This window comes from Hylobates moloch, unplaced genomic scaffold (assembly GCF_009828535.3).
Source record: "Hylobates moloch isolate HMO894 unplaced genomic scaffold, HMol_V3 SCAFFOLD_1, whole genome shotgun sequence".
NCBI classification, from domain to species: Eukaryota; Metazoa; Chordata; class Mammalia; order Primates; family Hylobatidae; genus Hylobates; species Hylobates moloch.
Window position 1 is genome coordinate 81464627 of NW_026652276.1, and position 27863 is coordinate 81492489.

The 27863-nt window shown below is 38.3% G+C and overlaps 1 protein-coding gene and 1 long non-coding RNA gene across 4 annotated transcripts in view; one reads left to right on the forward strand and one right to left on the reverse strand.

Moving 5' to 3' along the window:
- The window catches only part of TANK (TRAF family member associated NFKB activator), a 96624-nt gene extending 91406 nt beyond the window's left edge, over positions 1–5218 (reverse strand). For 2 of the 3 annotated variants that reach the window (XM_058441652.1, XM_032755580.2), the window contains exon 1: positions 2256–2407. The gene's annotated coding sequence lies outside the window, so the exon portion shown is untranslated. Of the gene's footprint in view, positions 1–2255; positions 2408–5095 lie in introns of those variants that run through there. The other variant, XM_032755577.2, reaches the window with a different exon arrangement.
- Positions 1–27863, forward strand: part of LOC131383928 (uncharacterized) — a 295529-nt gene that overhangs the window by 30300 nt on the left and 237366 nt on the right. Inside the window, exon 3 of the long non-coding RNA XR_009214336.1 lies at positions 11685–11783. This is a non-coding gene — a long non-coding RNA (uncharacterized LOC131383928). The remainder of the gene's footprint in view (positions 1–11684; positions 11784–27863) is intronic.

Below are 27863 nucleotides of genomic sequence, written 5' to 3' on the forward strand. Positions count from 1 at the left end.
CCCAAAGGAATGTACATCATTATACTATAAAGACACATGCACACATATGTTTCGTGCAGCACTATGTACAATAGCAAAGACATGGAACCAATCCAAATGCCCATCAGTGATAGACAGGATAAAGAAAATGTGGTACATATACACACCTGGAATACTATGCAGCCATAGAAAAGAATGAGATCATGTCCTTTGCAGTGTCATGGATGAAGCTGGAAGCCATCATCCTCAGCAAACTAACACAGGAACAGAAAACCAAACATCGCATGTTCTAACTCATAAGTGTGAGTTGAACAATGAGAACACATGGACACAGGGAGGGGAACAACATACACTGGGGCCAGTCAGAGTTGAGGGGCAAGAGGAAGGAGGGATAAATAGCTAATGCATGCAGCGCTTAAGTCCTAGATGACAGGTTGATAGGTGCAACAAACCATCATGGCACACGTATACATATGTAACAAACCTACACGTTCTGCACTTGTATCCCAGAACTTAAAGTAAAATAATAATAAAAAAGAAAGTCACACTGTCTGGTTTCACTTATATGAAGTATTCAGAATAGATGCATCTAGAGACAGAATGCGGATTTGTGGTTGCCAGGGGCTGAGGGGAGTCAGAAATGCAGAACAACTGCTAAATAGTACACTGTTTCCTTTTGGGGTGGTAAAAATGTTTTGAAACTAGATAGAGGTGGTGCTTACACAACATTGTCAGTGTACTGAATGCCACTGAATCGTTCATTTTAAAATGATTAGTTTTGTGTTAGATGAATTTCACCTCAGTTTTTTTTTTTTTTTTGGAGATGGAGTCTGGCTCTGTCGCCCAGGCTGGAGTGCAGTGGCTCGATGTCTGCTCACTGCAAGCTCCGCCTCCCGGGTTCACGCCATTCTCCTGCCTCAGCCTCCCGAATAGCTGGGACTGCAGGTGCCCACCACCGCGCCCGGCTAATTTTTTTGTATTTTTAGTAGAGACAGGGTTTCACTGTGTTAGCCAGGATGGTCTCGATCTCCTGACCTCGTGATCCGCCCGCCTCGGCCTTCCAAAGTGCTGGGATTACAGGCGTGAGCCACCGCGCCCGGCCTCACCTCAGTTTTAAAAAGGGAAAAAATAAGAAAACCCGAATAAACTATGGACTTGAGTTAATAATAATGTACCCATATTGGTTCATAAATTGTAACAAATGTGCCATACTAATGCAAGTTGTTAATAATAGGGGATGCTGTGAGTGGTGGGGGTAGGAAGGGTGGTATATGTGAATTCTCTGTAGTGTTCGCTCAATTTTTCTCTAAATCTAAAATGGTTTTTAAAAAGACAGACTATTCATTAAAAAAACCCTTTACGATCCTAAATAAATCTGATCAAAGAGGAAATAAAACTTCAATTAAAAACTGTAAGACAGTGAAATGTGAAAGAAATATATCAGAAGTTGTAAGATGTTAAAATAGTACTAAAAAACTCCTAGCCTTAAATATTTTCATTATGAAAGAGGAAAGAATAACAATAAATAAACTAAGAATTCAACTCACAAACTTAGAAAAGTAAAATAGTCTTAAAAAGCCATTGAGAAAATGTTAACAAAGATAAGGCAAAAACAATTTTACAAAGAGCTAACTATAGAAGGAATAGATCCAAGAGATTAGTTCTGTGACATCCAATCAGAAAAAAAAGAGAAAAAAACAAATGGACAAAATGCATCATGAAAAAGGGTTATCCACATAGTTATGGAGATGATTTTAAAAAGTTCAAGAGAATACCATGTATGCCAATATATTTGAAAAATTTTTAAAAAGAATAATTTCTAAGCAAAAGCAAGTAAACTAAGCTGCATGAAAAATAGCATAAACCCCAAATAGATCAATAACAATGGAAGACATTGTAAGCATTTAAAGAATTATTTTCAAAAGGGGATGCCAAGGCCCAACAGTATTATGGATTCTTCTTTAAACATTTCAAGGAACAGGTAACTCCTATTGAATTTTCTTTAGAACCTGGAACATTTTGGTATTTTTATCATTTTACTTTATTAAACTAGTCTCATTTTAAAACTGAAACCTATCAGTGATATGTTCTAGAAAATAAAAATACAGACTAATTTTTACAGGCTTATGAATATAAAAACAAAAATACACACTAACCCAGTTTTGAATATGAATATTAAAAATTCTTAGCAAATTTCAAACATTTCTCTTTAGCATACATTTTCTTAATATAAGTTGGATATAAGATTAATCAATTTGGACACACATTTTGCTTACCACAGTTGTAACTGAATTGCGGCCTGCAGCTAGCACTGTCATAATAGGAAGAAGGCTTTTTGCACAAAGCCTAGGAACAGCTGCTTTGTTTATTTGGTTGCTCTGCCTGGATAGGGTTACTTGGCTTATGTCACATTGTTTTCATTCTTTTTCTGTTAGTTTGAGTTGTGAACAGAATTATGAAGCCAAAATAATAGAGAAGAGGTGTCTAAGCATGTGGATTGAAGAGAAAAAGAGGAAACATGTAGGTTTGGTTAGTTTATTTTGAACTACCAATTTATTATTTTAATTGGAGCAACAACAAAACATAGCTCATAACTATAAATCTACCTTTATTACGAAAGCAATCATTTTAATATCACAATATTTGATGACATGGAGTTTTTAAAAATGCAATGACTGTCTTGTGTAACAGCAGACCACTGCACAGTTTGAAGTAGAAAAACCATACAGTTGTCTCTAATGATACCAAAAAGACATTGAGTATAGTTTAACATGAAGTCTCTATTTTGTTTTTATTTAAGTAAGCCTCTAGTAAACAAGGTACTTGGCAATTATTTGGTTTTTATGATAAATGCACTTATCTCAAACCAACAGCCAACCTCATTCTTAATGTTAACCACTAGGGAAATTCCCACTGAGATCAGAAACAAGACAAGGTTGACTGCTGTCTTCTCTGTTATTAAACACTGTTCCAGAAATTCTGGCCAATGTGGTGAGGGAAAAAAGGGATAATACATAATTGTATTTTTTTCTGTCTAGGCATCACGTGTTAATTACCTAAAGTAATTTAGAAAAAATGAGGGATCAATAAAATTGCTAGATGAAAGATAAAATTGTGAAATTAAGAAGCCAGCAATAATTAGTTAGAAAATATAGTGGAAAGAATATCCCTATCAAGTACCTTTACTACACACACAAGAAGATAAAACAAAATATATTGGAATACATTTAATGATAAATAAAGAACTTTTATGTCTACTGAGGCCTTAATACATTAGAGACATATTAATAGAATATTCAGGCAGGAAGTTTCTATGCTATAAGGATGATCACTTTCCTCAAATTAGTGCATAAGTTTCATGAAATTCTAATCATAGCTTTTTCAGGGGAGCTTTATTTATTTTTAATCATCTAGTTAGTTATCTCTATGACTCAATGTCATAAGTGTTTAAAAGAAGTAACTAGACATTGCTCTAGGTCCCCAGTTGGCTGCTGGGCAGAACCTCAAGGCAGGTTAGACTGGGTATACAACCCCACATCTTCTTCTGGCTCTGAAGCTAACTGCTTGGAGGCACACTAGTGTGCCCACCTGTGTGCATGTGGAAGTGTATCCTGGAGGGAGTGAAGAGATGGGAGTGGGTGAGTGAGAAGAAAGATCTAGCTTCTAAAAATGACTTGCTTGCTGCGTGAACATGGCCAAGTCATCTTCCTTTTTCTATCATAAGAATCTCCATCTTTTGGGATATGACATCTCTCAAATTTTTTTTAATATTATAAGAATGCAGGGCAGTAGTAACAGAAAGCCCTGGATAAAGAGGTGATATGAATTTATATTTAAGCCCTGGTTCTGCCACTTACAAGCTTGAATATGACAGCTATTATAATAATGTAACAATAGTAATAATAATTCTTGATTTTTAATCTTTTTGAGCTGTCATTTTTCCTATGATTATTCTTAAGAAAATAACTTAATGAAATATTACATGGTATTTAATATTCATTTTTGGTTGTGAAAATATAAGGGCTAATTGGTAATAGAATAAGACTAGATTACTATAACTGTGTAAGTTTAAATGGTCCAAGGAGATGCAGCATTGTCTATAAGATTAAGACTTTACTGTAATGAAATATTCACTATCATGTGCTTTTTATGAGATGAGAAAAATACTAAACTTGAGTTAATCATTATTATTACTATTTTTTTGAGACGGAGTTTTGCTCTTGTTGCCTAGGCAATGGCGCTGTCTTGGCTCACTGCAACCTCTGCCTCCTGGGTTCAAGTGATTCTCCTGCCTCAGCCTCCTGAGTAGCTGGGATTACAGACATATACCACCACGCCCGGCTAATTTTTGTATTTTTAGTAGAGACGGGGTTTCATCATGTTGGCCAGGCTGGTCTCCAACTTCTGATCTCAGGTGATCTGCCGGCCTCAGCCTCACAAAGTGCTGGGATTACAGGAGTGAGCCACCGTGCCCAGCCTTGAGTTAATGTTTGAATAGACACACTGGATCAGGCCAGGATGGATTTTTAAAAATATAACCAAAAAAGTATGAATACAGTTTTACTTTAATTTACTTTTCAGCCTAGTAAGTTATGAACAACTTAAGCCAAATATCTTTCAGCATAATATCAACATTATGTTATAAAAATCATTCATTGGAGAAAGCTCTCATTCCAGATATAAGCTTAATAAAATCATTCAAGCAGAGACATAAATTCTATCTTAAAAGTTAGAAAGAAAATGAAAAAAATTAAAATTTTCCTTGGTCTTGGCTAGGGATCCCATTATTTATTTATTTATTTATTTATTTATTTATTAAATAGAGATGGGGTCTCACTATGTTACCCAGGCTGGCCTCAAACTCCTGGGCTCAAGTGATCCTCTTACCTTGGCCTCCCAAAGTGCTAGGATTATAGGCATGACTCACCACGTCCAGCCATTTTTTAAAGGCCAAATTTCTAACTATGACGTTGACTACAAAGGCATTATTGAATCATGTCATAAATTACTCACATAGCAAGAGTAAGAGGGTAACACATCTGCAACACTTCAGTTTAAGACATCCAGGCCACTTTCCTAGGTTAAGAATCAGTAGGAACTATTGAAATTAGATTACCTCTTCTCCAGGTTACAAGTCTTCCTTTGTAGACTATTCCTCTGTAAAGATGTAGACAGTTACACAGTCGTAAAGTGTTTTCGACAGGCTCTGTCAATGCTGCTCAAACTGTCCAGAGCTCTCCCTTATGTTGAAGTGGGAACTTCCACTGAGAAATCCCCCAACTTGAAGACTTCCTTATTTGTAGCTAGCAACAGCCAATCATGGCACGATACTGAAATGAAGCAAAGACTATCAGAAAATATTCTGTAAACCACTCATGACTGTAGCTCTGACTTCCTTTTGACGCGAAGATACTTTATGTGAATAGTTAAGGCATTTTAACAACAACAACAACAACAACAACAAAAACTCAGGAATTGTAAACACAAAAATATTTTTGGATTAAGCATTTTGTGTAAGAAAATTTAAAAGTTCAGTTTATTTGATAAATGGCTTTTTAACCTTTAAGAAGTCACTTTTTGACCTAAGAAGCATGTTTATAAACAGGAGGTAAAAACCAAATTTGATTATAGTTGTCTTTATGGCCTACAGAAGTTACTTGGAAGAAGCTTTATAGTAATAAGGTTTAAGCTCAATTGCAGAGCCTGAACTTAGGTACTCAGAAGAGAGGTGAAGCAAACAAGGCTCTTAAGACAGCTTTTCTGCCTCGAGAACTTAAGGTTCACTGTTCGTGGGATAAAAGTGTGTTCCAGCAAACTCGAGAAATGCTTTACAAATACATGTATTTCTCTTAGGCTGCTTAGAGCAAAACATCACATTTTACATGCAAACGGAAGACAGCATGTGCACCACAACATTTTTCTTTGATATACAATTTTAGAGCTGGAAATGTCCTTAGACAACATCTGTTCCATTTCCTTTTTATTACAGATGAGGGAAACAGGAGAAGGTAAATGCTCAATGTCACAAGTAAAGTTAGAAGCAGCACTTAGATTAAAATCTGAGTCTTTTGAATCCAAGTGCATTTTTTTTTTTTACTGCACTACACTCTTGGCATATAAAGTTATTGAGCTGGATAAAAACTGTACCAATTAAGCAGTCTCCTTTTTCAGCTGCTGCATTTTACAGATGAGAAGTCTGAGGCTTTACCTAAACTTCAACAGTTAGTAAAAGGTCTAGAATTTAGAACTTCTGATTCTTAGTCTAGTTTGTTTTCCACTTTGAAACACTGCCCTCTGTTAAATTATATGTTAAATAAATCTGAGATATTGCTATTTATGATGAAATTATTCTATAAAAAATAATTTCAAAAGTATCTGAAATGCTGAATAAACTTGTGATTAAAGAGTTCTACATACTGATCTAACATACAATGAAGCATTACATTTCTTTTGGAACTATGGGTTTTATAACTATCTTACTGATGAAATGTTAAATATTAAATGCTATTGTGTGCAATGGAAAAATAAAACCAACCTATCCAGTGCTGTAAATATAGCAAAACAAACCAACAAAAAAGTGAGATAGCCACTAGTGAAAGGAAAACTTACTTCTTAAGAATTTACAGTTTTGAATGAGCAGGGTTTTAAAAACACAGCTTTTAAAAAAAGCAGCCCTCCTGTCTAGACTGGGAAATGCCCCTTTCTTTGGTCTCTTCATCCTGTGCCCCTCCCTCCTCTATTTACTTTGGCATTTGAGCTTGGCTGACACCCAGCCTCCTGCAGAACTGGCAACTCCTGGGTATGTTGGCCTCAATTTGGTGGGGCATTGTTTGAGAGAGGGTCCTACGGCCAAGACAGAGAAGCTACAGTTAGAGAAGCTTTTTGAAGAAATTCTGAGTACATGAAATTTAAAACCTATGCCACTGACCAGTTCTAGACTAGGCAAAATAGGTGAGGCAGATGAAAGTTTTAATTTTTGTCGTCTCTAGTAGTTCCTTTTCCTATTTCCCCACTCCCCACCTTTTTCCTTCTCTCAGAGTCATAAATCATGTGACTAGGGCTGACAAAAATGCAGAAATTCCTTCAGAGGAGGAAGCAAACTGGTACTAAGCCAGGATTGGCAAGGGTTAGGGTATAATGACCAGGGCAGGAGTGGGATGAGCCAGCAGCAAGCCCAAGTTAGAGGGTGGGAGGCAAAAGTCAGGTTCCTATTCAGGCAGAGAAGAATGGCTGAGGGGAGTTACTAGTCAAAGAATGCGGACATCACTGCCCTGGGGCAGCAGGGTTCTCAGGGCAGGTCTGGTCGAAAGGCTTCCCTAAGAAGAATCCTGGGAAGTCTTTTTTAGAGAAAGTGGAGAGCAAGAAAGCCAGGTCTCTTAATTGCTAACTAGGATTTAGGAATAGGTTCCCTCCTTCAGAGGGAGACCCAGGTGCCTGCAACTCTGGCCAAGTAGCTAGTTAGGTAGCCAGGCTGCATGGGGTGGGTGTTTGATTGAGAAACTTGGTTCAGATGATCACATGGACACCTACAGGATGAATTCATGCTCTAGGCACAGTATTTGTGAAAACAGCAGCGTTTTCTAGGCTCTACTTGCTGGTGGGCTGATGCTTCAGGATTTTATTGGCCCATGGCCACAGCAGGGCTGATGCTAAGGGGAATTGAGACCTGCAGGGATGATAGATACTCTTTTTCCACGACCACCCCAACCTCTATAAATTGTGTACTGAGCAGAGTAACCTATATGACTTATTTGCAACTCAACAAAAATTTATGCCAAAGTTTCGCTTCTCTAGAGGGCATATTTGCATTTTAGTTCGAGTTGTAGAATTAAAGGTATCCCCATTTAATGAAACATCTGGTCACAGTGAATGGATGAAAGGGATATAGTGGATGTAGGGAGTGGGGTAGTGTAGGGAAAATGTCCTTACTCTTTACAATTCATATACTTAAGCTGTTACCTAAGTTAATGATTGGCCTTATACCTGTAGGGACATTTAGTTAGCATGCTTGGTCAGTTACAGTTGCATCAATCCCCCTCGTATAACTTTTAACTCCTCCAAAACTTAACTACTAATACATCTTACCTATAATATAAAATCAATTAATGAATATTTTGTATATATGTTATATACTGTATTCTAACAATAGAGGAAAGAAAATGTATTTAAAAATCATAAGGAAGATAAGATATATTTGCTATTCATTAAGTGGAAGTGGATCATCATGAAGGTCTTCATCCTTGTCTTCACATTGAGTAGGCTGAGGAGAAGGAGGAAGATGAGAAGGTCTTGCTGTATCAGTGGTTTGAGGAGTCAAAGAGGAGAAGGTGAAAGGGAAGGCAGGGGAGGTGGGCCCACTTGGTCTAACCTTTATTGAAATAGATTCACATATAAGTGGACCCACACAGTTCAAACTCATGTTGTTCAAGGATCAACTGTATTTATTCAATAAACATTTATTATCTACTATGTGTTAGGCTCCATGCTGGGTGCAGAAGTTCTTAAAATGGCTTTTTTGCTCTTAAGGAGCTCATGTTCCTAAGGAAGAGATAGACGTGCAAATGTTTAACTCTGCTCATTGACAAAGTAAAGAGCGGTGATGCATACAAAGTGCTGGCTGTGTGGGCAGAGAGGCAGTTCTCAGAGCTCGAGCTACGCATGAAGAGATGCCTAGGTACCCACGGATTAAACAAGCGAAAGGATCAAGGGTTAAAAATTTATTTTATACCTTTCTCCATATTCTCAATAAATCCACTCTGATTTTTTTTTTAGACTAAGCTTGTGGTTTTTTGCTTGTTTCCATAGCTTTATTAGTAAAATAATTGTAAAAATCTTAATTATCTTTTTAAGATTGTAGGGGATTATTTATAATATTTACTTTTTTTTTCTTTCTTTCTTTTTTCTTTTTTTTTTTTTTTGAGACAGGGTCTTACTGTGTTGCTCCTGGCTGGAGTGCAGTGTTACAATCACAGCCCGCTGCAGCCTTGAACTTCTGGGCTCAAGCAATCCTCCCACCTCAGCCTCCTGAGTAGCTGGGACTACAGGTGGGCACCACCACTCCCAGCTAATTTTCTTTTTAAATTTTTTTGTAGAGTTGAGATCTCACCATGCTGCCCAGACTTGTCTTGAACTTCTGGGCTCAAGCAATCAACCTTGGCTTCCCAAAAGGTTGAGATTACAGGTGTGAGTCACTGTACCCAGCTTATAGTCTTGATGATAGTTAGACACAATTTGAGTGTTCTTAGCATCTAGCCTTAAAAAATAAATCTGTGAGGTACACAGGCTAAGTAGTTAAGAAGTAGCTTGAGCATATTCTTTTTAATTTTTTTAACTTTTAAGTTCAGGGTAAATGTGTAATGCAGGCTTGTTGAACAGATTATTTTTTCACCCAGGTATTAAGCCTAGTATCCATTAGTTATTTTTCCTGATCTTCTCCCTCCAGTGTGTGTTGTTCCCCATATATGTCCCACGTGTTATTATTTAGCTCTCACTTATAAGTGAGAACATGTGGTATTTGCTTTTCTGTTTCTGCGTTAGTTTACTAAGGATAATGGCCTCTAGCTCCATCCATGTTCCTGCAGATACATGATCTCGTTCTTTTTTATGGTTGCGTAATATTCCATGGTGTATATGTGCCACATTTTCTTTATCCAGTCTACCATTCATGGACATTTAGGTTGATTCCACGTCTTTACTATGTGAATAGTACTGCAGTGAACATACACGTGCATGTATCTTTATTGATAGAGCAATTTATATTCCTTTGGGTACATACCTAGTGTTGGGATTGCTGGGTCAAATGGTAGTTCTGTTTTTAGGTCTTTGAGGAATCGTCACACTGCTTTCCACGATGGTTGAACTAATTTACACTCCCACCAACAGTGTATAAGTGTTTCTTTTTCTCTGCAACTTAGGCGCATTATTTTTGAGAACAAGAATAAAAGTGGGACCCTGGATTCCCCAGCACCTTGTCCTCCTCTTTATATGATAGGTATGTATTTTTGGCTATCAAAAGAAAGGGGAAACTTAGTGATATGTGATAAAACAAAGATTGATAGACTGAAATTTTAAAAAACTCCTGACAAACTCAAGTAATAGGCTGATGCCAAAATGAAATTCAATAGGAATAATTATAAAGTTGTCAGTTACTGCTCCCCTCCCTACCACCATCCCACAAATGAACAAAAACCAGAAAGGAATTGCATAATCACGGAAAGGGTTGATGAGATGCAAGTTAGTAGCAGTCACACAAAACTGACTTGAGTTTTACTTGAGGTGATAATATGGGGATTCTAAAAATATCCCCAAAGTAATAGGACCTTAGAATTCCCTCTAGAATGAGGGACGCATTAGTCCTGCTTTCTGACCCATCTTTCTGGGTACCACTCTTTAAGACCACAGACAAACTAGTTATTAAATACTCATCCATATTACATGTGTATGATTGCAGGAATGGAGAATGTTTAGCTTAGAGAAACTGGGAAGGAGAGAACTGTATTCAAATATCAAATTCATTTATGCAGCTCCAAGGAAGGCCTCAGACAGTGAGCCAGAGCTATAAGGAAAAAAAAAATTGGCTTGTTATAGGAAGATCAACGTTCCAATAGTCAGAAAATGAGATAGGCCACTTTAAGAGGTAATGAGTTCCTTCTTCCCTGGGAGAAAGGAAACATATGATGAATGACCATTGTTTGGGAACGTAGAACAGATTAAAATCACAGATGAGTTAATAATGACAAATACCTGTATATAATTTACTACGTTCCTGGCACAATTCTAAGTACGTTACATGTATCACTTTATTTAATCCTTATAATACCCTATAAAGGAGGTACTCTTTTATAGATTCAAAACTGAAGCATAAGGAAGTAAACTGGCTTGACCAAGCACAAATAGCTATTAAATGTAAGTGGAAACTGAGGTGTCTGTCTCCAAAGTCCATCCTCGTAACAACTTTTAATGCACCTGGGATTGCCCAATACAGTGCACTTTATCTAGTGAAGATTCTCTCATTCATTGATACATGAAATTTTAACGGAGGTGGAAAAAAATTCAGATGCATTCTCTACCACTTCCGATTTCTTCTTCTTCTTTTTTTTTTTTTAGACGGAGTCTCGCTCTGTCACCAGGCTGAAGTGCAATGGCGAGATCTCGGCTCACTGCAACCTCCACCTCCTGGGTTCAAGTGATCCTCCTGCCTCAGCCACCACGCCCGTCTAATTTTTTGTATTTTTAGTAGAGACCCGGTTTTACTGTGTTAGCCAGGATGGTCTCAATCTCCTGATCTCATGATCCGCCTGCCTTGGCCTCCCAAAGTGCTGGGATTACAGGCGTGAGCCACTGCGCCTGGGCTGATTTCTTCTTATGCCTAGTTGTGGAAACTTCCAGGCTGACAAGAACTTAATGAACCGAGAATATACCACCTTCAATTCCTGCTCAATACCTACCTTGGTCTTGGGATGGGCATGTTAAGAATAGCATAATTGAAGATGGCAGGAGGATGGGAAGGGAAAAGGAGGGTGATGCAGAAGTGGTGCTGATATGGTTGGCTTTGTGTCCCCATAATCCCCACTTGTCAAGAAAGAGACCAGGTGGAGGTAATTGAATCATGGTGGGAGGGGGTTTCCCCCATGCTGTTCTCGTGATAGTCAGTTCTCACGAGATCTAAAGGTTTTATAAGGGACTCTTCCCTCTTCGCTTGGCAGGTCACCTTCCTGCACCCTGGCGAAGAAGGTGCTTTGTTTTCCCCTTCACCTTCTACCGTGATTGTACATTTTCTGAGGCCTCCCCAACCATGCTGAACCGTAAGTCAATTAAACCTCTTTCCTTTATAAATTACCCAGTCTTGGGCAGTTCTTCATGCGGTACGCAAACGGACTAACACAGGTGCTGTTGTTGAGAAGTGGAGGAGCAAATTAGCCTTGCTGCCTCTTTTCAAATGCCAATTTAGAAAAATAGAGCAACCTGGGAGCAGATTCAATACAATTAGTCAAGGAAGATGATAATGCACATTTGTTTCTGCAGTTTTACTCATCCTTCCATTTTTCCTTTCTAATCTGTTATGTATAGTTAATATGTCTCATAAAAAAAGATACTTTCTACAGGGTACAAGGTGAACTATTTAAGTTTCCATAAAAAGTCTCTGTAAGCTGACAGAATTTAATCAGAAAATGAAACATCTCACCATTGAAGAATTTGTTTTAGATATTATACATGCTACTTTCTGTTTTATTGGCCAAGATAGCAATACATTTAGTTTATTACCAAATAACCTTTCTATTTTGATCTATGCACTGGGATTTCTGTTTTCTAAAGTTGATGAGAGACACCAGCCAAAAGAATGAGCCTCACAGGCATTTTCTCTCTAAACTGAGAAACCCAGAAAAGTGGTTTTGATATTAGGATAAAATAGAAATTACTGAACTCCCCTCAAAGAGGTAAGGAATATATAAATTGTAGAAAACAAATTTGCATTACCTGAAATATATTTCTTTTGGAATTATAAATTCATGAAATTGAAATTGCTATGAGATGCCTGTCATCAATAATTTTCTATGTGAGAACACAGTAATTTAGTACTGATACAATTACTAATATTAGTAGGATTAATAATAATAGTTCATATTTGTAATTATCTATAAATGAGAAAGATAAAAAATATCAGCCTGTCTGTATCCTCTAAGACACAATACTGGTGAGAAAGAAATCAAAGAGGAGAAGAGAATAGAGGGAGACATGGAAAGAATAATCCATAAACTTTGGGTTTTTCTATGACTTCGATAAAATAAGTCAAATTCTCAATGAGATCTGACCTTTGAAAACTGTTTAGCATGACTCCAGGGGGATGTTGGGAGGATTAACTAGCTGAAGCTTGCAGAGAGATTTCAAAGTTCCTTGTGTGTTATTTATTCCTTGGTTTACCAGTTCAGTTCCTTTTTAATTTGATCATATTTGGTGGGATGCCAGAGTCATGATAAAAAATCCAATAAACATGGGTTTCAAGTAAAATCACAAGCTGTTGTTTGAGGAGGAAAGATTGAGGTAGTTCTAAAGATGTAGAGGTAATTCTGTGCGTAGACATGCTATTTTTAAAAGTTTTTTTAAGTTAAATCACTTCAAAGAGCAGGAAACAGACCCAAAGAGATTAATTGATTTTCTAAATATCAAACAGCTGACTCATACTTTTGACAGTTTTTCACTGGCATTAGCGATCCTGGCTTCAAAGTACTTGATCACCTTTGGCATTATAATTTGAAGATGCTGTTATGGTTTGGAAGCTGAGTGGGATGGAATTGGTGAACTTTTTCTAATTACTCAATTGGTGAAAGAACTGCATATTTTATTCTTCTCTTATCATTGGGTTTCAGATTTTAAAATATTGTTTGAATGGAAAAAAACTTTGTAGAAACACCTCTTTCTCATGTCTCATTTATTTATTCTTTAACCCTTCATTCATCAATTGCGATATGCTGATCACCTCTTGGGAGATGGAGCCATAGAACCAAGCCCAGTGGCACTTTCTGGAGCATGTCAGAAGTAACACCCATCTCTCTGCAGAGAAGTTAGGCAAATAGGTGCTGGAGCCATAATGCCTACATTCCAAATCCTGACATCACCTTTGACAAATGTCTTGCCTAAAACTTATGGTCGTTTTGAGAATTGAACGAATTAGTACATGCAAAGGATTTAAAACCCTGAGCACATGGTAAGACTATGTAAGAGAGTTTCTTTGTTATTGTTTTTTATTCATTGATGTATTTTTCTTCACTGTCTCTGTAAAATTAAAATATGAATTGGCCAGGTATGGTTGCTCATGCCTGTAATCCCACCACTTCGGGAGGCCGAGGTGGGTGGATCACCTGAGGTCAGGAGTTCGAGACCAGCCTGACCAACCTGGTGAAACCTGTCTCTACTAAAAAATAGAAAAATTAGCTGAGCATGCTGGCAGGCACCTGTAATCCCAGCTACTCGGGAGGCTGAGGCAGGAGAATCGCTTGAACCCGAAGGGTGGAGATTGCAGTGAGCCAAGATCACACCATTGCACTCCAGCCTGGGTGACAAAGCAAGACTCTGTCTCAAAAAAAAAAAAAAAAAAAAATTATAATGTGAATTCATACAAGTTTTGCAGGAAAACTAGATAGAGAGAAATTAAATTATTTAAGCAAGATCATTTTTGTTTGTCTATGCAACTTCTATATTGCCTTTTCCTTTTTCTCCTTGTAGCCTATGTACTGTTTGGGAAGCAAACTCCACCCACTGTCCATGAGTAGGCTAGGACTGGCTCAAACCAGTCAGTACATTATATTTCCCTGATCTTTGTTATTGGCCGAGAGTGGAGTGCATGACATGAGCCAGTCTAACCTTGGTGAATACCAGGACTCTTGCTTGGATTACAGAGCTGAAAGTAAAAGAGAAGCACAGCTCTCATTATTTAGGCTGACGAACAGTCTAAAGCTATAAGGGGCTTCAACTGCAGAATAAAACCATCATCACGAGATGGCCAAAAAGAGAGATGGGGAAAAAATTGGTCTTTTAAAAATTTTAATTAATTTATTTACTTTTGAGATGTAGTCTCACTCTGTCACCCAGGCTGGAGGGCAGTGGCATGATCTCAGCTCACTGAAATCTCTGCCTCCTGGGTCCAAGCAATTCTCATGCCTCCACCTCCTGAGTAACTGGGATACAGGGGCATGCCACTGTGCCCGGCTAATGTTTGTATTTTTAGTAGAGATGGGGTTTCAGCATGTTGCCCAGGCTGGTCTTGAACTCCTGGCCTCAAGTGATCCATCTACCTCGGCCTCCCAAAGTGCTGGGATTACAGGTGTGAGGCACTGTGCCTGGTCAAAACATGGGTCTTTAATAATATTGCTGAGCCTCTGACTCAAACAACTTTAAAGCTCCCCCTACCTCTTGACTTTTGAATTATGTGATCCCCAAGGTTCCCTCACATTGTTTAAGCTAGTTTGAGTTGGATTTTCTGTTACTAGCAATTGAAATCTTCTTGCTATAATACTCTATATGGTCAAAAAGGAGTCGTGACTACAACAATAACCACAACAAATAGCCTTTATGGAGATTTGCTCTATGTCAAACACTGCTCTCAGTATTAATCTTTACAACAAGCCTGTGAGACAGGTATCATGACTCTCAATCATTAGCACTCTAAGTGTGGGACTCTGAATAACATATGCAAAGTATCATGGCTGCAGATCTTGCATTTCCAACATGAACTGTTTCGGCCTATTTTGTGATTACGTGTGTGTGTGTATGTGTGTGGCTTTTTGAGATGGAGGTCTATTAGTACTGATACAATTTCTTTTTTTTTTTTTTTTTTGAGACGGAGTCTCGCTCTGTCACCCAGGCTGGAGTTCAGTGGCGCAATCTCGGCTCACTGCAAGCTCCGCCTCCCAGGTTCACGCCATTCTCCTGCCTCAGCCTCTCCGAGTAGCTGGGACTACAGGCGCCCGCCACCACGCCCGGCTAATTTTTTATATTTTTTAGTAGAGACGGGGTTTCACCGTGGTCTCGATCTCCTGACCTCGTGATTCGCCCGCCTCGGCCTCCCAAAGTGCTGGGATTACAAGCGTGAGCCACCGCGCCCGGCCAGTACTGATACAATTTCTAATAGTAGGATTAATAGTTCATACTTGCAATTCTCTATAAATGAGGAAGATAACAAATGTTAACCTATCTAACCTCTAAGACCCAATGACAGTGAGAAAGAAATAAGAGAGGAGAAAGGAATAGAGGAAGAGATGGAAAGGATAATCCATAAACTCTGGGCTGCAGTGTGGTGACCATTATCAAGTATGATCATAGCTTACTGCAGCCTTGAAGTCCTGGACTCAAGCAATCCCCTATTTAGCCTCCTGGGTAGATGAGACCACAGGCATGCGTCACTGCACCTGGCTTAGTTTGAGATAATATTTTTGCAGAGAACAGATGTATAAAGTCTAGCTAGTCAGGCTCCTTTTCCCTGCTCCCTCCAGATAATTTTTAAACTGAACACAGAACATATTCATTTGGGTACCATACTGCAAATTAACAGTTGGTTAAGTCCCTCATATATTTCAGTTTGAATTTTTAGTTTAAGGGTTTTGTTTTATTTGATTTTTTGGTTGAGGGTTTAATATGAGAAACTATCTTTCTTGGATTTGAATGCTCACTGGTTTTTTTCTGTCATTTGTTATAGTCAGGATATTAGAGTCGTTTGAAATAGATTACTCTGGCAGAAGGGCAAACTATCTTTCTGGTTCTTTGCATACTTTGGGTTTTTTAAATAAGTGCTTTGAAACTTTATTCCTTAGTAATGAAGGCCTTTTTCCCCAACCCCTCTTATACCAGTCAAATTTCAATCAGGAGACAGAAATCAGATAGTAATTTGAACAGGGAAAGTTCAATATAAATAACTATTAACTGTATCAGGTGCTGATCTGTAAAGAATTAAAGATAACTCAAAAGGGTATCTGGGGCTCAGGGAGGGTATCCAAAGAAGGAACAAATGTGGGAAAGAGAACCTCTTTCCTAAGGCTGGAATTCAGACCAGAGTGGAAAAGGTGTGGTTGTAAACCACGAGATTCCAGAGAAGTGTGCTTGGCTGCCCAGGCCAGAACTGGTCCACAGATGCTGGGCAATGAGTAAACCACCCCTCCAAAGTGCACGTGGGCCAAGGCTGGGAAGCTGACTTTTAGGACACCTGTGAGATTCATCGGGAAGCTGTCAATAGGAATGCCACTGCGACTCGATGAGGAGCCATCAGTATGTATGCCACTGCAACTTGATGGGGTGTCACTAGAGCAACCTTACATGCACAGTTAGTAGCCATGAGATAGGAACAAGAAGAAAATAGAAAACACCAGAACCAGGAAGAGAAGCCCTATTCCTCTTGTAGTGTTTCTCCACCTCCCTATATGGACAAAGCTTGACACTGTTGTCACTGCAAAGAAGAAATATTTCAACATCCCAGCTTCATTTTTGCCGAGCAGCCAATAAAAGGTGGCTTTGAAGCTGGGATGCAGTACATACTTAGCTGGCACACTTTTGAATGCAGGGGATAAGTTTTCATTATACCCTGTTATGTCAACATTCAGCAGTAGCTTTGTTTACATATATTACTTACATTATATGAAGGTCAGTGAAGCAGATGTTAACTATAAAATGTCTTTACATGTGTAGTCCCCACCAACATCTTGGGGCTCCTCAAATCTTCCTTGAATGATGTCTAAAATAGGTTAGATCTTTATTTGTAATATAATACTTTGACCCCAGTTAAAATATAACTACCTCATGAATGAGAACTATTATACTGTTATTGGCTATTAAACTTTAAGATGATTGAAGGTGGTAAATTACCCCAAGAGGCTGAGGAGAGGACTTTAACTGACTCCCTGTATTTTAATCAACGTTCTCTCTTGAAACTTTTGACAAATGGTATCAAACCATCTTAATGAGCTCTTAGAGTATTCTTTTATTTTCTGTCCACAGAAAACCTTGAATATACTCTTGTCTGAACATATGTTTATGTTAATGACAAAAGTTTACTTTATGTGGGAAGAAAAATTGTTTCTATTTCTGACATGATAAGACATAGTAACAGGCTACAAAACTTCAGACTTTATGTGATAGAACATTTGAAGATATGAAAGTTTATTTCCTCTTCTTGAAAGATGTTAAAACTTTATAAAAGACACAGAATTCTAAATTGACTTTTTAGGTTAACTTAAAATTTGATAGGGGTATGGTTCAGAAAATTTGTGCAGCTATAAGATATAGAGCACTTAAACTTATAAGTAGCAGAATTTTTTTCCCCCTCCATTAACCAGTTTATTTGATGTGCTATCTGCTAGAGCTGCCATAACAAAATACCACTGATCAGCGGGCCTAAACAACAGAAATTTATTTTCTCACAGTTCTAGAGGCTGGAGGTTCAAAATTAATTGCTGGCAAGGTTGATTCCCTCTAAAGGCCATGAGGAACGAACCCATTCCAGGCCTGTCTCCTTGGCCTGCAGTTAGGTATTCTCTTGTGCTCCTTCACAGGGTGGTTCCCCTGTACTGGCAGGTCCCTTGTGACTGTGTGTGGCTACATTTCCTCTTATAAGGACACCATTCTGATCAGATTACAGCCTACCCTAGTGGCCCCATTTTAACTTGATCATCTCTTTAAAAGTTCTATCTCCCAAAACATTTTCTGAGATTATGGGGGTTAGGGCTTGAACACACAAATTTGGTGGGACTCACTTTAGCCCATAGCATTGGATGAACTAAGCATGATATATGCAGAAAGCCACTTAATTTCTTTTCTCACCACTGCCTTTTATCTGTGCTATTTGAATTTCTAGATCAGCTGGGTGGCTTCTTAAATGCATAATGTGTGTTCTTAATCTTCTCTGTTCTAGGGTTTCTGATGAAAATCAGAAGCAACAGAAAAAAGCCTATATATACTGCTATATGCGTCAGTAATTTTACTACTGAGAAAATTTAAACTCAAAGTTGAGATTCAGGTTATATCTATACACAGAACAAGAAGGTTTGATTTGTGGACTTGTTTTCTCAAAGTATTGCTTCAGTCAATATGGTTGGACCAGTTTGGTGTGTAGAATTAGTCTCAGAGACATTCATCATTCTTTCAGGGTGGCTCCCAGACAGGTGAGTGGATAGACTAGGTAAATGGGAGTAATTTTATAGATAGGGTTGACAAAGAAGATTTCCAAGAGATCTACTTGAGGTCTCTTAGGCCTTCTTTCCCAGGAAGCCTGAATCAAGGGGCTTCACTTAGCATCCATCTATCTCTGGTCTGTGTTCCTGATCCTCAAATAATGACCTAATTCTGTTTGACCATGTTCCTAATTTTGGCATGTTCACCAGACTCAAACAGCCTGTGTTCCTGTGATAGTTCTGCTTGACTCCTGATTTCAATTATGTTTCCAATCCCTGATTTACAATCTGGGCTTGATTCCTGCTACTCCCTTGCTTGAGTTCTGTTGTCTGTGGCCTTGAATTGCTTGACTATGAATCATTCCGTTTCATGACTCAGCAGGAAGCACCCTGCCACTGCTTTCACAGCTTGCCTACTCGTAAATATTTCAGAAGTTTTTATTTCTCTAATTTCAAAAGCATTTTCTTTGGTTTCTTCTTTATTGTCATTGAAGCCAGTTTCAAAGCATAGGAAGATAGAGTTTTGCCTTCTCTACAAATCCAACACAACTTCTTAAAAGTGATTACAGAATTAAATCCTGACAGCAACTGAGGAACTCGTTTCTCTTCTGGGTACTTATCCTGTGTGGGCTGCTCATAAATGCAGCCCACACCGTGTAATCAGTGGCAACTTGGTGGGAATCAAACACTCATATTCTGGAAAAACTGAAAAAACAAAAAGGTCTCTTGTTTAGGGCTGGCATTTCCTCAATACAGAGGAAAGGGGATTGTCGTAACTAGGATATCATAGAACCTATAAATATGGACCAGCAGGTAGGAAGGAGAAGGAAGCTGGGATGGGGCAAATAGAAATCAGCCTTCTAGGAACAGCACGTGTCTACTGCAGAGAGCATGGAAAGGATGATAAACCTGGAAGTGGTTTAGGTTGGTACTGATTTTCAAACCAGATTCATTCTCTGCACAAAGACCCTAGTCTTTGTTATTGATGAGGAAAATATTACCTGCTATCAAAAGTTCCTCCTGTTACTTAAGCCTACAGTAGTACTTAAAGTGTAGTGTATGGACTATTGTTTATGATGAAGTTTTTATCAGACCAGGTGAAATGAGAAGGATAAGGCTAGTGTAGTGATTTTTCCTATAAAGCTAAATTTATTCACTTTTAAGGAATTGATTTTATTATGAGATTAATTCCCTCCTAGTTATGTTTTGGTATTAACGTGCTTTTAAAAAATAAAACAACACTGTTAATGGATGGTAGTTATTTGTTTTCATATCTTTGCTTAGCTAATTAAAGATTAGCGATCTTATATCAGTCCCCAAATTGTTTTTGAAAATATTACCTAGTTCATAAAATCCAAACATTTTGGAAGTTCTGATTGAAGCCACACACTATCCGGTGATGTAACAATGGGGAAAGGAACAGGAAACCTAATTAGCAAGAGACCATGTTCTTTGAATGATGGCAAATAGAGGGTGGGGCAAAAATGGCATCAAACCCCAGACTCAGTTTATCCAGAAAGTCTCTCTCTTCACCATGGTGCTTCCTATGCACTGAATATAAAAGTGGGTTATCATAAATGGATTGTGTTTTTCCATAGGAGCAATGCTTTAATTATGGGACATACTTTCTTCCAAAGACTCAACATCAAATATATCAGAAATGGTAAACCAAGAATGTCTCACAAAAGAAAAAAGAACTTCAAACAGTTGAATTATGTTCTGCCCACAATTAGAGGTGAAAAAGACCATGGATATCCTTGCTATTTAAGTGTGGTCAGCAGGTTGGCGACATCAGCATCATCTGGGCAATTGTTAGAGATGCAGAATCTCAGGGCCCTGCCCTGCATTTCTGAATCAGAATCTGCATTTTAGCAAGATCCTCAGGTGATTCTTATGGACATCTGTTTGTTTTGTGGAGGAAAACCAGGACCAAAAGGACTAGCAAACAGAACAAAGTCTATTATGACCCCACAATGGGGACAATCTAAGGGCAAGATTAGGAGATGAGCCCAGGGCAGGTAGGGCACACAGGGCCAGGTTAAGACATCAGCAAAGTTGAAAGGAACAGCTGCTTAATAGGAAATGCTGCTGGGATGTGCCTGGAAAGTCATGGCAAACTCACAGGACTCCTTCTTGGGAAGAGATGATGTGGTTCTTCCATAATCCCATCCAGTGTTTTGGCTGGAGTTGGGACTCAGAATAATCAGTGGGGAGCACAGTGGGAAACTCTGACATATAGTAAATAAGAGGGGAAAATGTAGTCAAATCTCCCTCCTCCTACATCCCTCAGGCTGTTCATTAAAATCACCCAGAGAGCTTTACAAATGCCCCACCCCCCAGTGCCTGGGTGCTACCCATAGAGATTCTGATTTAATTGGACTGAGGTCTGTCCCAAGCATCAGTAATTTAAAAATGTTCTCAGTTTATGGTTATATGTGGTCTGCATTGTAAACTCTGAAATGTTATTGCTTTAAAGACCTGAAAGGGAAAAATAGTAAGTATTTACAATCCATTAAAAAGCAGCTCTACTATAGCATAAATAAATGCCATATAAATTAGTATAAAATTGGAGTAAGCATTTAATTAGAAATTTTATTTAATCATGTTAGAATCTGGAATGATGAGGGGGAGCATAGATTTGAAGGTATTTTAAACCACAAATAAAGTATTGTGTTTTCATCTTATTTAAATTTCATTTCACAAACAGATACTCACAAGTATAAATTGGGATTAAGACTCGGGAGGCCTGGATCTGCTCTGCGACCTCTTGCTAGTGATTAACCGTTGTTGAAACTGATGAATGCGTGGGTGAAGGTGAAGAGTGAGTGTTAATTAGACTGTCTTGAAGTGGAGCAGCTCCACAAAAGGCTAATCTTGGAAGCGTGGAGATTCTTTTTTATTACCTTGACACCTAGTTTGCAAATTCCTATGAAGGAAAGTAGCAAGAAGCTAACTTTTATTGGGTACCTATTCTGGGCCAGGCTAGGTTTTCTCATGTCATTTTCACAACTACCCTTTAGATATTTTTCAGAAGATCAAGCAGGCTCAGAGACTGAGTAACTTGGACATAGGTAGTAAATGACAGACAAGAGTTTTTGAACTCAGGTGTGCCTGTCTTCAGAGCCTATGGTCTTTCTATGGCACACATGCTGTGCTCTCCAGAGAACAGAGGAGCCTGCTATAGCATCTTTCTTTCTCTCCTTCTTCTCTATGTTTTTCTCTTTTTGAGCAGGATCTCACTCTGTCACCCAGGCTGGAATGCAGTGGCATGATCATGGCTCACTGCAGCCTTGATCTCCGGGGCTCAAGCCATCCTCCTGCCTCAGCTTTCTAGGCAAGTGGGACTACAAGTGTGCATCACCATGCACAGCAATTTTAAACAACATTTTGTTGATATAAGATCTTGCTATGTTGCTCAGGCTGGTTTCAAACTCCTGCACTTCAGCAATCTTTCCACCTTGGATTCCTAAAGCAGTGGGATTATAGGCATGAACAACCATGCCTGGCCTAGCATGTTTATATCCATAAAGATGTGTCTCACACACAATAGATGGCTGCTAATTATTTCAGAAGGAACAATTTATGAAACATATATTAGCTGAAGGTCTACAGCTGTACCTTACATCATGACAGTGGGCTATGGCCATGAACTCTATTTCCCTTACTTCTCCTCATCTCCTATCATTCTCTTTTTGGTAATTCTTCAACTATTCCCACCCTGTGATATGCTTCTTCTCTCCCTGTGGAGCTGAAGAGCCAAATGCTGACCCAGCTCCCAGATTCCTGTTAGCTGCTGGTCCTGGCCTGGCAGTCTTTGGAAGTATAGGAGAAAGGTCAGAAAGTATAGGCCCAGGTCTGGAGGTACCCAAGAAAAGCCAGAGATGCATGGTGCTTGAACCTTGATATGAGTTAGACTCAGGTACAGAAATGGAATAAAATTGTAGGCTCTGTTGGGGATCAGAACACATACCCCAAAGTATAGTACCTTGGGAATTGAGAAAACAGCTGAAGCAATAAGGTAGTTCTCTAACTTCCTCCCACGTTTCTCCCCTGAGAGCTAGCCATCAAAGAATTCTGACCTCCCTCTCCTGAAAGTAGGTCATAAGATTCTCATGTGACAGGTGTCCTGACCTATACCCCAAGGGAAGGAATATCACACAGAAAGGTCAAGAAGAATCTGAACAAATAGGCCTTGTGGAGTTTCCCCCAGTTTGTTACCATTGGCTCATACCCTTTTGTCCTCCAATCATTTCTGCATGACTGTCCACAAAAATACAGTTTTCCCTAGGTCTTTGATTCTTCATTTCTGAAGCCTCTGGTGTCACATAAATCTTTTATAAAATAAATTGTATGCTTTTCTCTTGTTAAACTGTCTTTTGTTATAGAAATGTTAGCCATGAACCTTGGAATGGGCAAGGAAAGAAATCTTCCCACCCACACAGCTACTACATTCTAATTTAGAGATTAGTTAAGTCTTCAGTAGTTAACATGATGGATTCCTAAGACCTTGTATATTTCTGAATTATTGATGGACTGAATTTAAAAGAGACTGTTCTCAAAAATTTATTCTGGGGCTTCCTCTTCCATATGATTTGGTGTATTCAAGACTACTTGAATCACTAAGGCTGAGCTCAGGAGAATATTTTTTTTGATGGTAACTCCACAAAATGGGTGATAAATATTGAATAACCAAAATGAAAGCTGTAGTTTTGCTGGGTCTGAACTAGATAATGTACTAGAAATGAGTAATTCTATAAAAAATCAGTGAATTGATAATAGTTGTAAGACAGATTCCACAACAGAAGCAGTCCTGTGTTGGTTTGGGACAGCTGTATGAGCAAGTGATTGTCACAAGTTATGGTTTCAATACTAAGCATAGTGTGAGCACTCATTAAAATGGTAAGGATTAGCTAAGCGGAAAATACAGTTTTATAACTAGTTGGAAACTTAGTGCATTACTTTGGGTTCTTCCTATCTCCAACTTAATGTTTGACTGATTTCCTCTTTACTCAGAATTTATATGAGAGTAATAAGAATGATGATAATATTTATGATTTGTTAGATACACAGCTGTCCTAGATACCTGTATATATTAGTTTTGAAGTTAAAAGCTCATAAATAGAACTTATTGTAGCTAAATAGTGTCAACTTACATCTTTTATTCCATCGCTGTGCCATTTCCAGAGACACCAGCATCACTGTTACTGAGCTTCCCTGGAGCTGTGCTTGGGTAGGGCAGATGTTAGAGCTGAAGATTGTTCTCTGTAAGTCACAGAAATACAAGCCATACTCTGTTCAGCTGTCTGTGTGCACTGAAGAAACTGAATACCAGCAGTGGTCTTGGCAGGGTCTTGGCAGGGCACCTTTGTTTCTTAGTACAGCCAAAAAAGCACAAGAAAAGGGAACAATTCTGTATCCACAAGTCATCTGTTATATTGAAGCATCTCCTGGCGGGCATTTTTGATGAGGTGAAAATCATGCAATGAAGGAGCTTTAAAATAGGCAAACTTATAGCTGATTTGTTCTCCCTTCTAGCTTTTACATTAACAAAAGAACAGATCTGGGTGAGGACAGTTTGGGCTGAATGTTGGCTGGTCCTCAACCTCTTGCCTGAGCTGCTGTGAAGTGCACCTCCTGAATATTTCATGATGTTCCTGACACAAGATACAGTGCTGTTAATAAAATAAATGTGTGGTTTAAGAAGGGTATTTCATCTTGAGAGCCTCTATATCATATGTTTACAAGGTAGAAGGAAAAAATTATCTCTTCGTAACTTGAAACCCTAAGAACAACTACAATAAAAAAACAAATATATTCAATTCCAATAGGCCAGTTGGTAACTTTTGCACTCAAAGTAAAATGTATTGTGAATTCTAAGTTTGGCCAGGTAATCAATGGATTTCCAGAGAGGGAAAATGAGGGTACCTGAGACCATAAGGGAAGAGGGAGAGAACGTGATTTCTAGACTGAGAAGTGAATTAAGAAGTCTTGATGAAAAGAGGTTACATATTAGTGGGAAGTATGATGGGAAACAAAAAGATCATAATGTATTAAAGTGAAATCTAAGCCCCATGAGAAATCAAGGTAAACAGAATGAGTCACCTTCACCTATTCTCGTTTCATAATACTTGCAAAATAAGTGTTGTTAATTTAGTTAGTAGAACTGTTAGTCAGAGCCTGCAATTAGAATTTCCAAGCTCTGTCACAGTCTATTTATTTATCTCAATTGTAGAAAAAATACAATGTTGAATATATTTCTTTAAAAAAAATGGAGGGAGACGACTTTCCCAAAATCTGACAACTCTGACATTTTCTCTTGTAGTTTTTTTTTAAATACAGAAGATATTTAATTGAAATCATGTACATGCAATTTTGTGCTCTACATTTTTTTTCTATTTTCTAATGCATATTTTTGTATTGCTTAATTTTTTTAGTGATAATTTATAAAAGCTGAAAAATATTCCATTGAGTTGATGTATTGTACTTTAACTGTTTTTCTATTGTTGGATATTTAATTCAAGAATTCTTTTAGACTTCTTGCCTTTTAATAAAGGAAATTAAACTATGTGTATCATTAAGATATACTTGTTCTTTAGAAATTATCCTATTTAACTAAAAATATATATTATATCTCTTGCTTATTTGCCTTTTAATAAATGGCTTATGCTTGTGTCTTGTATTTTATGGGACAATTTATAAAATAACATAATTATTGAAATTCTATTAGTGATAATTTCAAAGGAGCTGTTCTCAAACCTTAGTGGCTATAAGAATCACCTGTGGTACTTGTTAAAATGCGTATTTCCGAGCTCTATCTTCAGATGTTCTGATTAACTAGATCTTGGGTACTGGCTGAGGCATTCTCACGTAGGGAGTTATATAGCACAGGTAGGTCAGCACTGTCTTTATGGAAATTTAGGATACCATTTAGCACGATGTTAGTCAAATCAACCACAGAATGCTGGAAAATCTTTAATTGCATTTAGGAGAACTTTTTAAGGCAGCTTGTAAAATCTAATGATTCTTGTGCCTACAAGCAGAAAGTCTAGTTTGACTTTATGTCAAAACTCACCAGGCAGCAAAGAGGAAGTTAAGACCAGGAGAACGAAGAAGAGAGCTCCTACCCCTGAGGTGGAAGATAGAAAGGGTAGAAGACTTGCCAGCTGCATGTTTGAGATAATGAGAGGTCTGGAGAAGATGTGAGGACTCAAGAATCATAGATCCGTACTCTTCTCCAGCTACAAAGTGATGTGATAAAGAGACAGCAAACCTATTTGATTTCTTAAGAAATCTAAACAGCAGTTTCAATAAAAATAGTGTGTTTAAACATATTTAGTCAGCTTTATAGTTTGACAAAACTAAGGGCTTAAACTCATGTTCAGCACTTACGAAAAAAAAACGGTATTTCCACCTTATCAGAATAAAATATCTGTAAATATGTCATACTTTCCCCAAAGTCATTGGAGAATAAAAGTGTGATTAGGACCCAGTATGTTTTTATATGATGTTCTCCTATTTTAGTGTCCATCATGAAACTCAAATCATTTGTCAGACTGTTCTTTTTCCTTTATTTCTCAAAATAAGCAGTGAGTGGGCAGATATCATTCCTATTTTGTAATCACAGAAAGAAAATCACTGAAAAGTGAAATGTTTTGCTTGTAGTTCCACATCAGCTAGTTCATCTTCCACTGAATTCTGGAGGGCTGAGGTCATACTTCTTTAGCTTTTTAAAGTGCTACAGCAGGCTTAGCACTGCTGGGAGAACTTTTCCACGGATCTGTCACATTTCTGCATATCTTAGGAGCAGAGACATCGACTGTCTGTTGCCCAAGAATGTCTTTGAAGTTTGTACAGCAAACAGTCTTTGAAGACAGAGATAGTGTCTCCCTTTGGTGCAAAGGCAGGGCATGCTGGCTGTCCAGTATAAAAGATTCAAGTTCCCTAAATTCAAAGTCCCATTCCTGAAATGCAAACCACTGCACGTGCAGGCCTTCATCTGAGCCAATCTGCATTGCTTCTGTGGGACCTGGGGACAAGGAAAAAATATGGTACTCATGCTGCTTGCTGTGTCATCAGTAATAAAGTCCATTGTCTTTGACCCAAGAATCTTACGTCATCAGCCAGCATCCATGAATCTATGGCAGGCTAACTTGTTAGCTAATCAATGGGGTAAAATCTCACAGCCTTCACAGTTCTTGACAATCACAAAATGGTATTCAATTAAAGATTGTAAAAATGAACAAGACCCAAATAATACAGTCTAAGTCTTCTGGCTGTAAATTCAGGGTGCTTGGAGAAATCTGTACTACCCTATAAAGTACAGCCAGAGAAGTAGTAACAACCACACATGCCCTGGGGAGAAACAGATAACCCATTTTGAGTAGAATAACTGCTGACAAAGGTAGTTCATCTAATTGTATTTGAAACCATTGAACTTGGTGTTAACAAACTTGTGTGGATAAGGAATGTTCTTAAAGTTACTGAGCTGGCAGGAAACCTAATTTTTGTCCTTGTTCTCCTTTTCCTTCAATCTAGAGGTTTGCATTTTGCCCCGAAAATGAGGGCAGAGCCAGTGTGGTCTATTATGGTCACTTCCGATCTGCTCTTTGTCTAAGCCAGTGTGGTGCCTTGAAGCAGCTGATTCTGTGCTTGTGTGCTGATTTGGCACTGGCATCTCTACTGAGGCTGCATCCAGGGAGGGAAGTGAGTTCCCAGGCTCCTTGCTCTCTTTCCAGTTGAGGGGAAGCCCCCTCTCTCTGTTAGGACAACTTCTCATTACACACGTAACATAATACCTTCAAGGAGCTTATACTTTTTGAAAAACAAAATCAGGAAGGAAACACATCCTGGAGCAAAGGAGTCCAAATGGTTTTGGCTCCTCAAAGTCTGAAGAGGAAAAATAATTTGAGAATAAAGCATAGTTAAATATTTCAATAAATCATCCAGCTAAACTGTTTTATATCTTTTCCTTCTTTATATTCTTCTTGAATTCTTTTCCTAATAAAAATGGGTGACCATTTTTGGAGCGTTACATGGATTGTTTTAAGGGTACAAGTTCTAGGACAGTAGCCTGGGAGTTAGAGGGGAGTTAAGGAAAGAGGTGGTACGTACAGAGGGTGAGCAATACAAATAGAAAACCTTTAAGTTGGTCTCTTAGGCTTTAGCCCTCTTAGTTCTCTTCAACTAGTAACCCTTCCTCCCCGTATCAGGCTCTCAAGGTAAAACCAA